The sequence below is a fragment of the Callospermophilus lateralis genome, chromosome 15, assembly GCF_048772815.1.
Source record: "Callospermophilus lateralis isolate mCalLat2 chromosome 15, mCalLat2.hap1, whole genome shotgun sequence".
In the NCBI taxonomy this organism is placed as follows: domain Eukaryota; kingdom Metazoa; phylum Chordata; class Mammalia; order Rodentia; family Sciuridae; genus Callospermophilus; species Callospermophilus lateralis.
The window spans coordinates 89,231,010-89,252,219 of record NC_135319.1 but is presented as its reverse complement, the minus strand read 5'-3'; the positions used below and the strand labels follow the sequence as shown (position 1 = coordinate 89,252,219).

Here is a 21,210-nt window from a genome sequence, read left to right as displayed (position 1 = left end):
CTTTTGCCTACATGCGACGACACAAAGTATCCTCCTTATTCTCAGAGAGGTGAGGCTGCACCACACTGTATCAGGAAAATATCCAGGGGCTTCTCCCAGGACCCGCTCACTGGGAAACAAGTCAATTCCTCCAGCTCAGCAACAGCGACCTCTCCTGTAAGGACCAGCGATGCTTCCAGAGAGATTCAGGACTCTCTGCCCAATGAGTGTCTGCAGCATTTCCACACTGGTTTCAAAGACGTTTTTGTTCTCTTTCTACCAAAATATCACTTTGACACGAAGAGTGGTGGAATAACTCAGAGGCAGCTACTTCCTAACATGGAGACTTCGGAGACTGCAGAATGAATGATTCTTTTGCAAACAGACTTCTAACAGCTCACAAGTGACTGAGTCCAAAGGGTTTTTGCTTTTTGTTTTCCCTCATGCATTCCAAGGATATGGTAGACTGCACACCTCCTACAAAACAGTTTCATTCATGAATTCCACAGCCAACCCCTTCCCTCACCCTGAGGATCGGGGATTCTGCTACACTCAAGCCCTGTGAGTAAACTCCTGTCAAAGCTAAAACATATTAACTGGGGAGGAGCATCTCCATGAGTTTATGGTTCGATGGAAGGAAGAGTTAGATAATTCAGCAGCAGAAACACTAAGGGATGTTTAGGATGCACTGGAGTAGCTGTGGTGCAGTTCCTTGTGGCTGAAGGTCTGCGATAGGAGGAAGGGAGTCCTACTCTCACAGAGTGTATCATTTAAATATTTTCACTGTGGTTGTTTTCTGGGTTGTTTGTTCTTACTACAATAAAGTTGGATTAGGAGTATTCTGAAAATGCCCATTGATCATCCTGTGTGCAGGCACGGGTATTCTTCCTCTGCTTTAGCTCAGCCTGGTGTATCTTGAAATCAACCTTATGAAAACATGGTCCAAACCTTTGCATGGGATTTGGTTATAAAAGTCCCTTTCAGTCATAGAACATTATTAAAATCATCTTATATATTTCCAGAGTCTCAAACACAAGGAAGAGTGGTGTGTTCACAATCTCCTTTATTTCCACATGAGCGGGAACTCAAGATGAGCAGAGTCCAGAAATTATCTGCAGCTTCTGTTTGGAACCATCCTGGTCACCTGCTCTGAAGGGGGTCCTCCCACACTGCAGCGGCACCTGCACTGCTCGGCCTTCCCAGCCCTTCCCGGATCCCACAGAAACCCCCAGGTTGGTGGACCGCGGGGCAGGGCCAGAAGGTGAGGCAACTGGCACGGCCACTCCTGAGCTTTACACACTCTGTCACCCTGGCTCCTGGGACTCATGGGGAAACAGCAAACATTAGCACAAATACAGCTCCTGCCCCCTCACGTGGGGTGTGGGCTGACAGTGAGGCCGCAAGGGAGAGAGTCCTGGAAGAGGCAAAGGAAGAAATGGGAGGAAGGGAACCTGCCTAGTCGTGTGTCCAGAAGGAAACGCAGTGGGTGCAACAGTGAGAGCCCGGGGCTGCTGTGTGTGTGCTCCGATCCTGGGGTGGAGAGCAGGGTCCCAGGCCATACACTGTCATTCCCACCACCTCGTTCCCATCACACAGAAAGAGCACATGGACCTTATAAAACTGCAGTACCATAAACGGAACACTGATAGGACAAGAGAAGGAGTCACAGTTGGAAAACTGAACCAGAGAGTGAGCTACGCTTCACTGTTCCCATGCAGACCAGACCTCCGCAGGCTCAGAAAGACAGGACGCTCCTTGCCCAGGATAAACATTTGCCTGCAGAGATGTCCACCCTGCAATTCTGAACCAGGTGTGCACCTGGCAATGGTGAGATGGGTGATCCTAACAGTGCTGTTCCCATAGCAAACACCAACACCCCATAGACACCTGCGAAGAGGGGATACACCTGTTGAGATGTGTTCCCACAACTGGAATATTATTCCGCAAAGAAGATGAATGAACTGCAGCTGTACCCATCAGCATAGATTACTGCAAACCTGCAGTGTTGAGAGCAAGAAACGCATTCAGAAAAATACGCATCGCCCGACTCTGCTTGCACAAAGGGCAAAAGCAGACTGAGCCCCAAAGACATACTGCAAAAGGGACACTTAAACATGAAAATCCAAACAGGAAAGAAAAGGGACAGTGAACCCCAAGTCCACACAGAGGTCACATCAGGAGAAGGAATTCGGACAGAGCTGGGGGAGGAGGACCCTTCCAGTGCCTTGAGTTGGCCAGCACGTGGGCCATTTTTCAAACTGTCCATACTTCTTGTACTTATTGTCTTATGTGCATAATTTGTTTTGATTTAATAATGGAAAAAGAAAGAAATGTTGATGAACATTATATCACCATAGATCAGCAGGATCAAGGCGGAAAAGCTCACGTCTCCATTCACAATACACAACCAAAGGAGCACAGTTTCCCAAAATGTGTCCCCTGGAACACTGGCCATGCTGTGCTAAAATCAAAACAAAACAACACAAGTATTAAAGAGCAACTTGGTAAGAAAGGTCAGAGAAACCCTGCAGTGCTAAGCCCTGCACCCTCTTTTTAAATTCATGGTGCTACATTCTGAAAATACTGCCACAAGGAGACAGTCTTGATTTTGTTCAAATTGGTGTTACCCAATCTTTTGGGACCAATTCCCTTATGTAGAATTTATCAATATTCCAAAACTAAGTTTGAAAATACCCCAAAATATGATTCCAAAACATAAACTCAATCCCTGCTCAGGAAAACACAAAAGTACCTTCTGAAGAATAAATCAAATCTTTCCAGGGAACATTGTAGATATAAAAATCTTTCTAAAGAATTAAAACAGTATCATGGGGGGTGGGGGGGTAGCCTGTGTCCAGTTCTTTCTGTCTCTAGCTACTTGCTACTGACAATGCTCCAAAACACCTCACTTGGGAAGAGTATCTTAATCTTGCTTCCACCTGGAGGAAGAGGCATGAGAACATTTGCAGCAAAGATATTTAGTACTAATAAATTTGTTCTCAAAAGCTCAGGGAGAAATGATAGCCTTTGGTTTATAACAGATGAGGAATGCTTAAAGAATATTCTGGTTGAAGAAAACAGAACACTTAAATCTGTATCTATGGAGCTACGTTACGCTGTCAGTGAAATAGAGGTACCAGCAGAGTAATGTGAATACTGTAATTCTACTTTATAACAAAGAAAACACTTCTCTCTCTTCCCCTCCCAACAACACTCTGAGCTTTTTGAAATTCACGGGAATGAAATATGTATGCAGACAAAGCTTGCCCGACTAGATACAAGCAGGAAGGCAGGTGTGTAAAGATGGACAGCTGTCAAGGGTGTTATCGGGAGGAGGCAGGAAGGGGTGGGAGAGAGAAGTGATTGGCTTTGATTTTATACATCAGTTTTTGTAATTCTTAATTCATTACAAAACCACGTATAACTGCTGTATTTTTTAATTAGGGGGGTTTTATTAAAAGTGGAAATAACTTCACAAATGGTGAGTTTAAGAAGCAGGAAACCCTTACAGAAGTAAGATGCAGGAACTTGGCTTGGAGACAAAAGCAATACGCTCCATCCTTTGGGGAAAAGGGGAAGCCGGGAGTGGGAATTGAAAAGAGGTGTGGACAAAGCCAAATAACTAAGTGCCTTCCAGTCCTTCACAGAGAAGCCTCCATCAAGCAAGGCACAACTGTGGATGTAGTCAATCTAATGAAACCAAGTCTGCAATACATGCAGAACCCTCCTAAAGCAAAGGAGAGCTTCCGGTCAGCCAGGCACCCCCTCTTATGGAGGGGCCACTCAGAAGGGTGGCCTGAAGGTACAGAAGGGTCCGGGGCTTCTGGAAGTGCAAATCAGCTCCTCCTAAGCCCCCTGCCTATGAGATCCCAGGCTTGTGACAGGAAAAGCTCTTTACCTTCTGATACAAACACATCTTCCAATCTCCTGTGGGTTGTACCACACATTCACACACTCCTTCAGGCACACAAAGCACAAAAAAAAGGTGTAAAAAATTAAGTCTTGCTGTTTTGAAAGGCATCTGGCACTGTCACATGATGGTCAAATGTAAGTTTGCTTCTAAAAACGTTTCTCTTTTTTAACGTGAAAACAAAGATCCTTTAAAATAATTTAATACTTTACCCAAGCAAGTACATAATTGAACACCACTTCATAGCTAACCCTGAGAAATCAGTGCACAGGAATTAAACAATTTTTTTCCTTTAGGATGTTATCCTCAGAGCCAGGGCAATAATTGCAATGTATCTGCACTATTGCAAAATTGCAACAATAAAATATTTGCAATAATGCACATAACCAAAATTACCTTATATGGCTCTTTTTAAAAGCTGAATGAGATAAAACTGATTTTTTAAAAACACAAAAACTATTTTTGAATAATTTTATAATCCAGATATTTCTTGGCTTATGACAGAGTCATGTCCTGATAAACCCATCATAAATTGAAAACATCCTAACTCAAAAATGCCTTCAACCCTCCACACGAGCCAGCCTTCCTGCTTTGCAACCTGGTTCAGAGTGGAGAACCAGCACCGACTAGGAGCGGCACTAGCTGTCACTGCCCAGTACTGTAAACTGCTCACCTGGGAAAATATCAAAACTCAAAGTAGGGTTTCACAGAATGCATATGGCTTTTATACCATTGAAAAGTCCAAAAATCTTAAGTCAAACCATCCCAAGTTCCAGCCAGCCGTCTGCATGTGCTTATTCTCCAAAGGATCAACTCCTTCAAGGAACAAAACAGATTGCATTCTCCACAGTAAATCCAATTCTACCTATCTTTAAATCATTTACGGTGACATTGTTTTGTAACTTTGGGAGGACAGAAAACGGCACAAGGCTCTAGGAGATGCAGCCGACTTGCAGAAAGAAAGAAAATGAAGTGCAAGACTCATTTGACTATGAGAAGGGCAAAGGCCTCAGGCCAGGCCAGGGAAGGGGTTTGCAGACACCTGCTCTGGCCACAGAGGCCCTGCCTCTGCCGTCCTCCCGCTTCACCAAATGCATGCATTCCCTTCAGTATGTTTTTTTAAAAAATTATGGTGTCTGAATTTTTCTTATTTGATGAATTATCCAATCTATAACTCCTACTATTAAAAAACCAATGGCTTCAAAACTCAATCATAAAAGCTGTTAAATGTCAAAGGCAAGTAAAACAATAATAAAAAGCATACAGACAAGTATATTTCCTGTAAGGAGCAATAGATGCTCATCAGTTTTTTTTCTCTAGACCCCAAATTCACAAATGGGTGGCAAGGTCTGTAGAAATACAACACAGGGGACAGCTGAGGGCCTTGCTGAAGGTCAGCAGGAGGAATGTCAAGGGCACATGTAGCAGCCTGTCTCCAGAGCTCTGGGAGCATCAGCAGAGGACACTGACAGACATGTCCTGCCTGGAGGAGAGAAGTGGAGACTCCATCCATCTCAAACTGCACTTGGCTTCCTCAGCTGCCCTGTCCACAGTCAGTGTGCAGGGCTCCACGGCCCTTCAGAGGGGCCTCCACGCCACCGTAGGTCTGCTCTTCAAGACGAGCAAGTTCTGCAGATGTGCCACACAGCACAGCTCCCAGGGTGAAAACTCTATGAAGACCGTGGATCTCACATAAAGTGTTATAAATAAAATAAACAAAACGGTACAGTCAGGCTGGGGCTGGGGCTGGGGCTCGGTGGTGGAGCACTTGCCAGCAAGTGTGAGGCACTGGGTTTGATCCCCAACACCACATAAAAATAAACAAATACAATAAAGGTATTGTGTCCATCTGCAACTAATAAACAAATAAATAATTAAAATGCAGTAAAAAGAAAAAGAAAGGAAGACAACAAAATAAAACAGATCTTATGATAAGAGGTGCAGGCTGTAACGTGTGTAGTCATGAAGTCACGTGTCACGTTCAGAAAAGAGCCACAAGAATATTCTGAGTGATAGTTCCCTTTTTTCAGAGAAATTGAGTTACACTGAGAACAATGCAGCTGAGGGACACAATTTGCATTAGGTCTTAACTTCCAGAACTGGAGAACTTTGAGGAAGGTGGGGAGAGAGAAAGAGAACATGAACACAGAGGGTGAGAGGTCACCTGGTCCAACTCCCCAGCTAAATCAGTAGCCAGGAGGGCAGAGCAAAGGGCCTGGCCCGGAGCCCAGGTAAGACACGGCCTGCTCCAGCTGGGGGTGGGCAGCAGAAGTTCAGAGGCTGGACTCAGACAGGGAAAGAGGAAGGATCAACAAGACTGAAGAGGGGGCAAAAAGAAAGCCCTGACTGGCCTCCTGGCGGGGAGGCCCTTCGGGTTTCCTGGGCTCAGCCCTAGAATTATTTGCCTGTAATCACAGAAAGGCCCCTCCTGACTGCATTACTGTCCAAATGCACAAGGCTCACATTCTTCCGAAGAAACTCTGAGGCACTGGTCCCTTTACAGCCCCTCTAATGCCTCCTGTCCCCTCCCTGGCTCTCCACAGCTTCAGTGGGAGTCATTTCTAGAGTCAAACAGGGGCCGTTCTTCCAAGGATGAGCACAGGGGCCACCTCATGTGGCACCGATGATGCCCACAGCTCGTGTTGATGGCAGCCGAATGCCGTCTTTACAGTAGTTTCCATAGGTAATGGGGCAATAACCACCAAATTTAAGACTTCATAAAAAATTTCATTCTCTCAGTGAGGGAACCAAGAAACTGAGAGAGGAAATCTTTTTTCCCTGATTGGAGGAAAAAAAAAAGTCTGGCATTACATGGCAATGTATCCAAGTGACTATAAAGAAAGAATCATGACTTATCCCAGGGCACAGCAACCAAGTGTGGGACTTCCTCATCCCAAGTCTCCATGTCCTGTCCTTGGAAGATCAGACACAGGGACTTGCCAACCCTGGCAGCCCTACTAAGGTGGACTAGAATCAAAATAAGATTTTTATAGCAGGCTCTGAGCTGAATTTCTCTGCTCAGAAGGTCTGCATATCTGGGCATGTGTGCTAGTGAGAGGAGGAGAGCACAGGCATTTGGAGTTAACTTTGTAACCCCTGGAACATTGAGGTTCTTTGCATAAAGTCTACCTGTGCCACTTAATTGCCCCACATGTGGAAAGTATTTCTTTTTACACCATATTTGATGGAGCACTTACGGATGTGACTCACTTTCTTCCACTTTCATCTATTTTTGATCAACTTTTCAAATCCATCAGTTTAAAATGAAAGGCACTGCCACTCAGGAGAAAAGAAGGCGGGCCTGAGGATGCCCCCGAGCACCCGCCTCCCATGGCAGACTGCATGCCCCAGCCCAGGGCTGCTTTGATTTCTGGTAGGGCGGAGCTCTACCCTCAGCCTCAGGTCTGCACATGGCATGAACACTGGCACCCAAAGGGCACATGGGCTCCACGCTCCCTAGTTCTGCTCACAGAGCAGCCCCTCCTTGCCCTTGGCTCCTCTTATCCATCTTCAATCTCAAATGAGGTCTCCCCATACAGCATGACCTCGGCTTTTGCTTTCTTTAATGAAAATCCAACAGAAGATCTAAAGCACACACACACACACACACACACACACACACACACACACACACACTTGAATGCTCACTCTCAGCCCTCGAAGGCAAGCTCAGTCCTGGAACTTCATGGAGTTAAACAAACACTCTGTCTCAGCCAGTGGAATTGCAGTGCAGAGAAGATGGGCCTGGTTCTCAAAGCTGCCACTTGGTGAAGGAAAGCAGAAAACCAAATAATTGCCTCTGCATATTCAAAGGAATCTCGGGGCTTCCAGGAGTTACACAGTGAGAAGATAAATTCAAAGATGCTTTCTTCAGTTAACCATACTTGAGAAAAATGCAATGTAGGCTAAGCATATCATTGCCTGGTAAACAAAAAGCCATTGCCTATCAAAGACTGCAAAGTGCCACTTGGTACATCGCAGCACTGCACAGGGAGACGATTTTAAATAACAAGGGAGCTCCACGGTCTCCATGATAGGCCATGCACAAACAGAACCATAGAAATGAATCCTGGGTCCTCAGGGAATACTGCAAGTTGATATCAGATGAGAGAGTATGGAAAAATTTCAAAGTGGGGTAACAACCCAAAGCAAGACTGGTGAAGTTGATAATCAGTAGGTCACAATTTTGGCATGTTTAAGAAATGATACTGGGTCAAGAAATATTGGCTCCCTGATAATATTCAAATCTACAATATTAAACATAACATTAAAAGGGAAATTTGATGGATTATTGATTCTTATTCTAGTGAAAATTTCATATGAAACTAATAATAATTTTCCATGTGGTTACAGAGAATAAACTATTAATCTCAATTGTTTGGAAACTATCAAAACAAAACAAAACAAAAAACCTTTATGTCGTATCAGTCATCATAATAGCTCTGATATTAAAAGCCTACAGCAAAGATATTCCATTTGGTTGCATGAGGCACTTAAATAAATCAGTCAGAGATGAAAATCCAATAAGAAGAGCCCAGTTTTCTCTTGTCAAGCTCTGGGGGGGAAGAGGCACGGAGCACCCCCAGTGATCCCTGAAGGGATCATTTTGGTTCCAACGACTGCATCATTTCCATAATTGCAAAACAAAATTCTCCTGGTTCACAAAGACAACGATTTTGCTACCAGGTTGTTTATATTGCCATTGTTTGGTTTTGCTGTTTTTTTTTTTTTAAATGTATGTGCATGTCCACCCCGCAGCCCAAGAATGTGAATCTTGAGACAGGGAACTGTTATTCATTAGATGAATGTCTAACAGATAATGTATCCAGAACCATTTCTCTCACCAGAAACAGTCCTTGATAGAATATATTGTTCTAATTCTTCCCAATTCCCAAATGAGGCAGCTTCACCTAGAATCCAGTGTCATGAGAAGCAAAAGGGAAAAAATACTGGGTTCTCTAATGATGAATCAAAGGCTTCAATTCATTCTTCAAGTCGGGGTCCAATATGGTACCAAAATTATGCCAAACAACTTACACTGCAAACAGGGGATCGGGGAACTTTAGTCTGTGTTTAAGTCAGCTTTTTCGCCACCATGACTGGAAGACCTGACAGTAACAATTTCAGAGAAAGAGAAGTTTATTTGGCATTCAGTTTCAGAGGTTCCAGACCATAGAAGGCCAACTCCATAGCTCTGGGCCTGAGAGAAGGGCCTGGTGGAGGACAGCAGCTCAGGACATGGCCACCAGAAAGCAGAGAGAGCTCTACTCACTGGGGACAATATATACCCCAAAGGCACACCCCAGAGACCTACCTCCTCTAGCCACCCCCTACCTTCCTACAGTTAGGGCCCTGTTAATCCACTGGAGTAGATTAATCAACAGATAAGGTTACAGCTCATGATCTGACCTTTTCACCTCTAAACTTTCGTGCATTGTGTCACATATGAGCTTGCTAGAAGTGGGCTATACCTGAGGAAGGACAACACTTTCAAACTGCCGATTCTAGTCTGCATTTCAAATGATTATGCATGCTTGTCCAGAAGTCGGAACAGGGAAGTCTAAGGGAGATCTTTGCTTTTTACATGGTATGTGACATTATTTCTGCTTTAATAGAGCTCATTTAAATTTCATGGTAAACATCATCTGCGTTTCAACACTTGTCATATGTACCAAAACTGAAGGTGATTTCATTTCAGCAATATTTTAAAATGTACTTTAAACACTAACAAAGTACATACTTACATCAAAAAAAAAAAAAAAAAAGCAAAAATTGCCCAAGGAGCTCAACATCTGCCCGAGCACAAAGGGAAGCATTTCTCAAAAAACTGCAGGTTCCAGGCTTCATCCACACTGGAGTCAGCGGCAGAGAAAGCTCCAGAAGCGAAAATATTCATTAACACCCAGAGACCAAAAAGGAAAGAGCCAATAACCTCTGAATCTGCAGGTGAAGATGTTGGTTCTCCACTATTTTCATGGTGTGAATGAATCACAAGTCTTATTTTAAGGGACTTAGAAGTATCATCAGCAATTTCATGTGACAAAATTTACTCCACTGGGAATGGAGGGATGGGGGGTTAACATTTAAATGAATTTCCTCATTTTGATACTTGGATTCAGTGAACAAAAATAAAATCAGTGAATTGTGTCTTCTAGAACTTCGGGGCATAACACGCACAGCCCAAGACATCCTAATGAAAGGGTAACTTTACATTTGCTCATGCAGATCAAGTGGAACAAGAGGCTCCACATTCGAGTGGGCAGAGAGTTCTGAACTCAAGATGAGCCCCAAGAAGATGAATCGTGCAGTGACGACAAGCAGAACCAGGGCCGTAAGCATCCAGGAAGGACAACGTCAGTCACAGTCTTTGAACACACATTTATTTCTTAAATGCTCAACCCTAGGGATTCTCTTCAATACTCAACAATTTCTGAAAAAAAAAACAAAAAAAAAACTGTTTGGGGTTCATGCTGGAAAGACACACAGAAGGAATAAGATTTCCTTTGAACTGGGCACAGGGGTGCACACCTGTGATCCCAACTACTCAGGAGGCTAAGGTGGGAGGGCTGAAAGTTTGAGGTCAGCTGTTGTGACTTAATGAGATGCTGTCTCAAAAAATTAAAAGGGCTGGGGCTGTGGCTCAGTGGTCGAGCATCCCTGTGTTCAATCTTTATACTATATAACAGAGTAACAGATTTCTCTGATAATGATAGTTCTTCTTTTTTATGACTCAATTCCCAAATATTCACCACAAATTTAGTTTTTTAAATACACATTGAATTTCAAGTTTCTTCGTTGGGGATCCACTGAAACAGTCAACCAACGAACACAAATGAAGAAATTCACTTCGTGTAATTCGCTTTGTATAATTCACTCCTACGACTTGAATGAAATGAATGTCCAGGAATCCTGAAGACCCTTCCCTATCTCCAGACCTGGGAAGGCCTAAGGGGTATCCCTCCAGACAAGAGGGGATCCTACCAGGGAGCGATGATGGCTGAGAGGCAGGGCTTCTGGTTCACCCACGGTCCTATGCATGCATTGCAAGCTGTGGACACAGGCTTTTTTAAATGAAGAAAGAATACAAATAATATTTTAAAACAAACTTCTTTGCTTTCCTTTGAATCCAGGAAGAAATTAAAATTGTGTATGAAACATGTTGATATGTTTTTCATTATGACTTTACCATTAGTTACAGGTGCCCTAGAACCAACAGATGAGCACCCAGAAACAGCTTCTGAACCACGTGCGGTTGGAGTACAACGTGGCTCCGGCAGATGCCAAAACACAAATTAGGCAAATTGGAGACAGAGAGATCTTCAGCCCACAGTGCAGCAGAATTACAGCAACGACCTGTTTATTTAATTGCCCAAGGGTTCAATAATGTGAAAAACAGAAATGTGTATGAAAGAAATGGCACTGCAAGTCTGTGCGTGACCTCAGAGGTCATTCAGGATAACTAGAGATTTTTTTCAATACTGTGGTCTTCCCATTTGGAACTTGGCACTTGAGGACAATGGGCTGACTTTTCAAAGCTCAGCAGCTTCCTATACCAGGCAGGACCCACACTCCTAAGTCAATACAGCATCTAAAGTCAGGAAATCAGCTCTTAAGACTGAAACTAGCAAAATCATTTATTGTACTGAGTGTATAAAAATGCCAAGATTAGATAACTAGAATGATGTGCCCAGCGTGTTCATCATATTACACACACACACACACACACACTCTCACACACACACACACACACATGTGCACGCGCGTCACTAAAAGCACCTGTACTGTCCTGGTGAATCAAGTTCAGCACCCAAGGGTTGTCTGGATAGTTAAAGGGCAGGATAAGACAGAGCTATTACACTGGCACCAGGAAAGGCTCAAGAGGTCATCTGTGTAAGTGTGGTGTATATGTGGTGGATCATTTCAGTAGCCACTGTTCTGTGAAGCCACTGGCTGCCGCTGCCATTGATGTCACATGGAGAGGCACACAGTGCTGTCCAGCTGCAAAGCGATGACACTTTCTTGCTGTTTCCGTGCCTGTTTTTACTCAAAGCGCAACTGACATGATGAGGGACGAAGCACAGATAACAAAGGCAAAAGAGAACCCAATCAGAGCTGCTCTTACCCAGCCTGGGGGTGTCCTCTGCTCCAGGAAAGTGGAAATAAGCACAACACGCAGCAGGGTTTGAAATCTGCCCCTGGAGGGCACCAAGCTGATCTCATCAGAGCCTGGAAGGTGCCTCTGGGCACAGGTCCCTGGTGTTGCTGAGGGCCTGGGTAAGGACCAGAAGGGGATTCCAGTAGCTGGTGCTACTCCTCAATTAGGACCACCATGTCTAAGCACTATTTAGCACAAGCAGCAACATATGCTCTTGAGTGATCTTAAGGTCGGATTAAAAAATAAATAAATAAACCTGAGCAGGGCAGTTCTGCAATGTGCATAACTGCATGTGAATCTAGTCTCTAGTACTTTCTAGCTGTGTGACCTTGGAGGAATTGCTTACCTTTTCTGATCTACATCTGTTAGAGTTTTCCAGTACCTACTTCACAATTGTCTTGCAAGGACAGAAGATGATAAGGCACATTGCAACGGGGCCTGGAGGGCTGAGGCACACAGCTAAAGTTCACACTCATGAAAGTCTCCCTGTCAAGCAGGGCTGGAGAAGAAAGAGTAGAACCTGGAGGTTTCCATTTTCTTCTTGTCCTCCCTAGCCCTCCTCCTTACCGGTGAAGTGAAAGATGGGAGTGGGCAAAGAAGGAACTTCCCTTCCCAGATAGCACAGGGCACATGTGAGAAGGCCCAGGGCCTTCCTACAGCAGCCCTGAGCTGACCTGGGGCCTCCTAAGTGCTGGGACTAACCAGAGAGGGGATAGCAGGGAACAGTCTTCACACAAGCAAAGTGGATTAGCAGGCCAGACGCTGAAGTCTGAAAGCAATTTTTATCCCCTCTTGACCCAGCTCTGGTCCAAGGTATCACTGTTCGTCTGGGCATATGAGCTGCTCTGTGCGAAGCTGGTTTCAGCAGCTGCGGAGACGAACCGTGTTACCAGCAGGGATTAGGAAAAGCCCATTAGCTATCCACCTCTGCTGGAAAAAGCCTGGTCCTAGATTAGACCTGGATAAAAAGAAAACCCTATAGACACCGTCACCCAGACTGGCCAAATTAAGGTCAACGAAATAAGGTCTGCATGGTCATTTCCATGGTGAGGCGACCCAAGGAAAGGAGGGGAAGCTGCCTTTGGGGAAGGGGTTGTTGATCAGAATCAGAGCCTGCACCCGAGGGGCAGCAGCTCCTGTCCTGCACTCCGCCCTTCCTCACAGACCACCACGGCTGCTGTATGACATAGGAAAGAAAAGCTAGAGACACTTCTGTTCCCTTTAAAAATGAAAACGTCATTGATTCTGCAATCTTTGTAATGTTTTGAATAACCAATAAAAAAAAATCAAAGAAAAAAAAATGAAAACGTCCCATTTCCTACAGAAAATCATATTCACAAGGTGCAGTACAGAAAACCAGGGATTTCAAGCAGTCTTCACAGTACTTGGTTTATCCCAAACAAACTCTGTTTGGGACCAAAAGGCAGGCTCTAGTCTCTGGTCATGGAGGGAACAGAAGACTATGGTAAGGAGCCGAGCGTCTCCCCAGGAGGGTGGGCCAGCCCTCAGACACAGCTGCATGACCTTCTGGAAGGAAAAGAGACTTGGCTGGCAGGACACTGGAAGAGCCACAGGCAGGGGTTTCACACCAGGGGACACTCTTCAATGGAAAATCAGTACAGAAAGTGGACAGTGGAGGTTTGAGTGCAGCATGACAGGGGCGAGATTCCAGGGCTTCTCACGGGTCTCCCACGCAAAGATGAGGCCTGGACAGAGACGCTCCGAGTGCACCATCTTGATCTAGGACAGAGGGAAGCTTTTAGGTGTCACTGATATCACCTGAGATGCACATGGATGTGAGTGACCTCCCCTACATGGGAGTGTGTGAGGCAGACACACCGCCACAGCTTCTGAACAGATGGTGCCACCTGCCCACCGTCTAGCGTCACCTAAGAACATGAAAGTGCGAGGTGGCAGGGCCATGTCTTGAGAACGTGACATGGCAGCCTGGGGGGCGTGCTCAGGAGGGCAGGGGCTCAGCAGCAGCCTCCCCAGGAAGGATGTTCTGCTATGCAGTTAAACAAGAATTCTCCCCACAGCAGCAGCGGCTCTGGGGGAACCTCTCCTTTCCCTCATCGGGGGTGCTGGAGAGAAAGTGGCTTCAGCAGACACCAGTTAAGCTCACTGATGATTCCTTTAAAGGGATGGATTAGTAGGAAGTCATGCACATCACATGACACACTGACTATGCTCAGACAAGATGGAGTCGTTGAGACAAGAAGACACGGTCATGAGCTGGTATCTATGTACACAACTGGGCAACCACCTCCTTCAAGATGCAGAACAATCCAGCAACATGAAGGATCCCTGGCCTATAAGTCAGCATGCCCCGAACTCTGGCCCTTCTGCGACTCCAGTGAAGTGACTCCTGTCACGCACATCCTTGTGGCTCACTCCTCTGTTCCCCGTTTTTGTGGATTTCGTCTTGCTGCCACAGGCCTCCATAGCTTGTGACTTTGTGTTTACTGCTGCTAGCTTCTACTGCACAGCATGAATAAACCAAGTCATTTCTATCCATTCTACTCTTGATACATATTTAGTCTATTCTCCAATATAAGTTTGAAAAACTAATATAAAAAGCTGTTATGAACATTCCTCAACTTGGTTATTTTTTTTTGACTTGTATATTCTTGGTTATTTATTTATTTTTTTTAATGTAGAAATAGAGACCTCAAAACCTAGTACTCAGGAGGTTTGGAATTCCCCCGATGCTCGGTATTACACATGCACACATTTCCAAGAAAAAGGCAAAAGAAGAAAAACGTGAAAGAGGGGCCAGTTAGCTGTCTTGCACTTCCTTCATTTTCCTTCTCTAGGTGCCTCTGCCTTCAAGAAATCCCACGTGGAAAGCAGTTCATTTCCCCCTTGCAAGGCTCTCTTTTGTAGCAAAATTCTGAAGCAAAATATAAGAAACCAACTTATACTAAATTGATTCCTAAAATTAATCCATCTCCAATCATTCTGCTCTTTTTCTAAGGAAGCTAAACATGACTGACTTTAGACCCTAAAAGTATGCATATGTTCTGTACACAAAAAATAACGCAACGGGGGTCTCTGGGCAGGAAGGTGGCCAATCTCCTTTCTCCCGGTAGCCCCAACACGTATGCTTGGAAGATGGGCACACCCAGTTCACCCACACAGAACATCCGTCCCTGGCCAAGGGTCTGCAAGACAAGCTTTCATCAATATTTTAACTTGTGATGCTGAAGCCTGGCACTTGAGAAATACATTAGGGAAATGGTTTCTGACTTCAATTGCTTTTCCAAGTCTGTTAAAAACATTGGGATCCTTCCTTTTGTTGAAGTCTATGAGGCAACTGAACAACTCAAAGCAGTCTTGGTGAGGCTGTGAAGCGCAATTATACTCTCATCTTCATAGAAGAGGATTTTTTAACCTGCCAATCACAGCATTTCATTTTCCTCCTAGAGGTGTATATCACAGGGATCTCAAATAGCATATTTCTTACAAAGGTCTCCTCACCAGCTCATGGAGCACTTTCCATGAGCACTGCCCTCCTCTGCCTGCATTTGTGTTTATCTGTTGTCACTCATGGTCCTCAAAACTTTAGCTTTCCATTACCACCAGAACCATTTCCATGTTTCCTGAAAGCTTTATTGACAATGGCATGTTTAAGAGATAAAAGGCAGATTTCCATTTGTGTAGATTTACAATAAAACAAGGTTTACAAAAAGCTCCTCAGACCCCTCTGGGAATCCCTGGAGAGGTGCACAGCTGAAACAGCACTTTCTCATGGGGAACATGTTGGAGGGGTCAGTAGAAGGAACCCTGCCACCTGGTGTTAAAGGATCCCAACATCAAATCACTCCCTTGTGGCTCTCTTCCTGACAACAGAGGTAGCTATAGATTTGCGGGCTGTTCATACCTTACCAGGCACATCCCACCAACAGCCTCCCTGGTAGAGCTGACGTCAGACTTGGGGGAATCTGAGGGAATCAGAAGGGAATCAAAAAGAATGTGGTGGGCAGAGCTTGGAACCACAGATTGGGGACTCCCTTCCTGGGAAGATCTGGATCATGAAGTTGTAACCCCAAAACTGCTGAGAGTTAGATGGGAAAGGAGGACATTTTAGAATAGTCTTCTGTAATGTCACCCCAAACATCCACATAGAAATAAAACATTTCACATAAAGCCCTTAACGAAGAACAGACATTATATAAAGCCAGGTGTAGGCTCAACGCAGTTTAATGACAGGAATGCAATGATGGCCTGGCCCCAGGCACAGGATGTATAAGTCCTGCACAAGTGCCAGCACACTGAGTGTTTGGGAGGTGGGAGGTGCAGCGTGAAGAATTCCCACTTGTCTTTCCAATTCACTCTCCAAAGTCTCACTGCTCTCCAGTTCACCATTACTCTGTTCTTTCCTCCGAAATATTCAGACTAATAAATGTGGCTAATTTCAAGTATGTTCTGGGAGAAAACTTAGGGGGTAAGGAAATCTGCAGCCGCTGGAGGCTTAGTCCCAGGCAGCAAGACCTTCCAGGTATCAGGGAGGACCTAGGGCCTGCTGTTCTGAGCTCAAAGGATCCAATACTCTGGTGGTTTGGAGGGGGAGGCATTTGGGGGAGCGGAGTGTGATTCATTGTGAATCCTACTAGATAGATCTCCTCTTGCCAAGAGAACTCGCCCCAGATGCAGCATGTGCCCAGTGGCGTCTGCAGGTGTGTATGTGTGGGGCGTGTTTGTGTGTGTGTGTGTGGGGGGGGGGCGGGCCCGGGTTCTGATTAGGTGCCTGTTTTGGACTTATCCTAAATGTCAGCATGCAACAGACCCAGCCAGCACTTCCACTGTGACCTCAGGCTACTAGGAGGCTGGTCTGCCTTCCTATTTACATTCGGAGGGAACCCCAGGTTGACCCAGCACAGAAACGTGACTCTGACCCCGAGTATCCACAAAGCACTGTGAGAAGGTGAGAGAGGCCAGTTGCCTAGCCCCTGCCCAAATCTGTGCCTCTGGCTTTCAAAGCCCAGCTGGGCTGCGCCCTCTGGCATAGCCTGAAGCCAATGCGCAGGGTCCCGGGAGACCACTCATGAGAGAAGATATGGAGTCCCCTAACCGCCAGCTGCTCCAGAGACATCTCCGGGGTAGACTCAACAAGTTCCTGGGCCGCGCAGCGCCGCCTGCAGCCCAAAAACCCCGAGGACTCGCCACGTTAGAGCCCCGCGCGCAGGCGGCAGCCGCCAGCGGCTCCTTCCACCTCCTCCTCCTGAAGCTCGGGCTCGGGCTCGGGCTCGGGCTCGGGCGTCGGCGGGAGGGGGCTCCTCCACTCGCTCGCAATCGCCCACCCCACGCACGCAGCCCTGCCCGGCCCCGCGCCGCCCCCGCCCCCGCCCCCGCCCCGCGGGCCTGGGCTCCGCCCGCCTCGGTGCCAGCCGAGCGCACAGGCGGCTGGCGCGTGGCTCAGGACGCCCTCTCCTCCGGCCGCCGGGCTCAGCGGAGTAGCTGGGACCGGGGAGCGGCTGCAAGGACTTCCCTCCTGCTCCCTCCCCCTCTCCGCCCCCGCCTCCCGGCCCCGGCTCGAGATCTCGCCGAAGACAATTGCAGTAAATGAGGACATCGGAGGAGCACGGAGCCGGGTGGCTGTGGCTGGCTCCGCCGCGCCGCGAGCGAGCGAGCGCGCGGGCGTCCCCGGAGCCGGCCGAGCCGCTGCCTCCCCGCGCGCGTCGCTGAGCGGGGCCAGAGGGACGCGAGCTGCGGCGCGGGGGCCGGCCGGGCCGGGCGGGCCGGGCCGGCGGCAGTGGAGGGGGCGGGCGGCAGGCGCGCAGCCGGCCAGGTCCCGGGAGCCGAGCCTTTCTTCGCGCGAGCCCGGCGAGCCTTGCCGCGGATGCCCTGCCCGGAGTGCTCCGTGTCGCGCCAGGCTTGCCAGGGTCCGCGGCGAGACATGCCCGATCCAGGCGCTGCACCGACCTCGACTTATCTGTAAGCAGCGGAAGGTAAGCGGAACCCCGCGTGCCCTCCTCCTGCACCCGGCGCCCGCTGCACTTGGCCACGGGCAAAGCGCCGCTGGGACAGGCGCAGACCCCGCTCGGGCGCATCTTCTCGCCCCCAAACCGGCTTCGCTGGGGCCAAGATACGCCGATTCAGCCGGGAGCAGAGCAGGCGTCGGGCGGGGGCGGGGGCAGGGGGCGAGGTTATGCAACTGCAGCTGGCACGACTGGGGGGCGTCTGGCAACTTTGGCGACCGCCAGGGAGGAGCGGGGCTGCGTGTCTGTGAGGTCGGTTCTAGACAACGCCACAGCCTCGTGAGCGCCCGACAGCCCCAGCCAGGCACAACTGGGGGTACTGGGGGCGGCCGTTTCCCCGTAATGTTTGGAGGCTTTTAAGTATTTTCCAAAGTAAAGCGAACTAGCAAGTACTGCTGATTAACTTCGGGGGGATAAGTGGGAGCCCAGGGGCCTGGCGCCGGCCACTGAGGAGGCGCGAGCAGGAGCAAAGGCAGATACCCACGTGAAATGCCCGTCTCCTCTGCTCGCTGACTCGCTTGGGTTGGCACCTTCCCGGGGCTGCAGGGCTGGGGTCTGCGCCCGCGGGGCTTTCGGATGCCTGACATCCAGAGTCTGACCGGCACAGGCGTGGGAACCCAACCAACGCTGCAGGTTGAGTGAGCTAGCTAGCAAGCGGGCTCTGAGCCGGCGCTAAGCAGGAGGGAGGAGGCAGCCCGCGGGCCAGCCAGAGGCCCGGGCCATGCCTGGAGCCCAAAGTCAAGAGCAAGAGTCTGCATCTTGCTGGTTCATGCTCAGGGTTCCTGGCTGGTATCTCCACTGCTCTGATTAAAAAAAAAAAAAAAAAAAAAAAAAAAAAAAAAAAACCTCTCCTGTGACCTCAACATTCTACTACCCAAAATATGCCACAGGGAGATTGAGTCAGTGATCAAGGGAGGCCAAGAGTGGGGGAGGAGGGGCACTCCTGGAGTAAATAAGCGAGAAAATGGGTGCCTTTTGCTCATCCTCAGAACAGGACTCAGTCCATTTCCCTCTCGGGCTGCAGGTCTGGCCTGGGGGGCTGAGCCAGAAGCAGCAGCAAAGCAGTTCAATTTGACCTTGTCTGCCTGGCACTGAAATTCTTCCCAAGCATCCTTAGGTGAAACTGGCAAGAGTGGGAAGGAACTTTGGGCTAGCCCTGCCTTGGCCAGGGACCAAGTGATCACTTCAGATCTCAGCTCAGGCCAGCAGAGGGTCGAGGTCAGCAGCTTAGAGGTTTTCCCCTGGACAAGGACTTGCTGGGGGATTACCTTTCCATATCCCAGTGGCAGGACTGTCAAGGTTACAACACAGGGGACTTGATTAAAAAATACCACTCAAATCACAAGACATGGCCATCCCTGGTCAGTAGTGCACATATGAAAATAGTCTGACCTTATTTAGCTTACACTCAGATTGAACAGAAAGTAACCACGTTTCACTCTGCAGAGGCGTAAAGTGAGGTTTCACTTTTCACATTGTGCTATTTATTACATTCATATCCTGTTGAATGTTACTTTTCAAAGTTCATATTTATCTTTGCATTTTTTTTTTGCAAGAATGATGAGTAGACACACACGAGCCACTCAAAAGAAGAAATGGAAGTCTTGCCATCTGCATGCTTCACCAGATATTAATAATTTACTCTCCATGTTTACTACTTACATTAGATGGCACTGCTCCTCACGATGGGTTTTATCAGAGGCACATTTTGGGGAAAAAAAATTCTAGCGCAGCCATCACTAATTGCATGATTTTGCATAAATTAGGTTAGCTACAGAGTTTTGTTTTCTTCTTGACTAAATTCAATATTCCTTAAAAAAGATGGAATGATTCAGTTTAATTTCTTTAGCTAATGGAAGAGCTCTACTAAAAAACAGAATGCCCTTGAAAAGCAGAATATGCCTTTAAACTTATTACAGTTGCCACGACTTTCTGTTTCATTATTGTGATTAAGACTGAGCTTTTACATCAATCAGTTTCATTATCCTGTTGAAAAACAGAACTACTGGTCAAGAAACAGTATACAAGGCAAAAGCTGGAAAGCTCCGTGTTTGCTCAAGGAGCTTTCAAAAGCCCTATAGAAGGCTGGAGACTCCATTACTTGGTTGACTTGTGTGTGTGTGTGTGTGGGGGGGGGTGTTCCTCTGTTTTGCCATGATTGTTTCCCCCCACAGCAGAACAGGGATTTTCCTGTCTTTTGTTCCTCTCTCTGTAGGAAGAAATTTAAAATAAATAATAAGTAAATAAATGAAAGACTTGTACGTGAAAGGCATCCCTCTACAAGGAAGACTCCTACACATGGAAACAAGCAGCAAATAAAAATGAAGCTCAGAAATCAGAGTCAGCCGCAGAGGAGCGCGGCTGGACACACTCATTCTCGTAACTAGACATTTGTATTCTCTTGTTTGCTCCAACCCATAGTTCTTGCATTTGGAGATACGACGGGACTCTCCTGTATGAGAAGCAGATTACTTATGTCGGGGCCAGACTGCTTCTCAGAGAATGACGACACAGAGGTGGTCACAGCCACATCACAAGGCAGCCGTCTGTGGACAGGCATCCACACAGAAGGGAAATGACCTGCCCACCAGGGATCTTTATTCTCAGACCACGGGCCAACCCCCAGACACCAGAGCACATCAAGGATGCACTCGCCATGTCATTTGGGCAAAGCTCAGTAGTCCTGGGAATGGGAGGTCAGAAGGGCTCCCTATAGGAAATGAGCTTTGCTACTTGAAACACCCACCATAATTCCACCAAGACCTACATTCCCCAACCAGAAGTTAGCTGACATAATTTATGAAGCAGACCCTTTCTAGTCTCCTGACATATTTAATTTTAATATTTCATAACATTATGGAGTGACTTCAATATTTTAAAGCACAATTTAATATGATTGATATTACATGGCAACATGTGCATTTCCATGAAGTTCCCATACAAACATTCAGGGAAGTCTTGATCTAAATCTAACCTTGATCTAATCTTAACATAAATGTAGTGAAACTTCACAACTTTTAATTCATTTATTTTAAAAAAAATCTATCTTATGTTTTAAGGACAGAATACAGATTTGGAACCAGTGGTAGGGGTCCTGAGAGACTTCATAGAAACAAGTCATTTGGACATCTGTGCTAAGCAACAGGCCACACAAGGGGTACTTTGAACCTTTGGACCATGACTTA

At 46.9% G+C, this 21,210-nt stretch overlaps 2 protein-coding genes across 3 annotated transcripts in view; one reads left to right on the top strand and one right to left on the bottom strand.

Moving 5' to 3' along the window:
- Dock1 (dedicator of cytokinesis 1) overlaps nucleotides 1-21,210 on the bottom strand; it is a 447,303-nt gene that overhangs the window by 190,522 nt on the left and 235,571 nt on the right. The gene's annotated exons all lie outside the window — the stretch shown is intronic.
- Insyn2a (inhibitory synaptic factor 2A) overlaps nucleotides 17,885-21,210 on the top strand; it is a 55,483-nt gene continuing 52,157 nt past the window's right edge. Inside the window, exon 1 of the mRNA XM_077105390.1 lies at nucleotides 17,885-17,995. The gene's annotated coding sequence lies outside the window, so the exon portion shown is untranslated. The remainder of the gene's footprint in view (nucleotides 17,996-21,210) is intronic.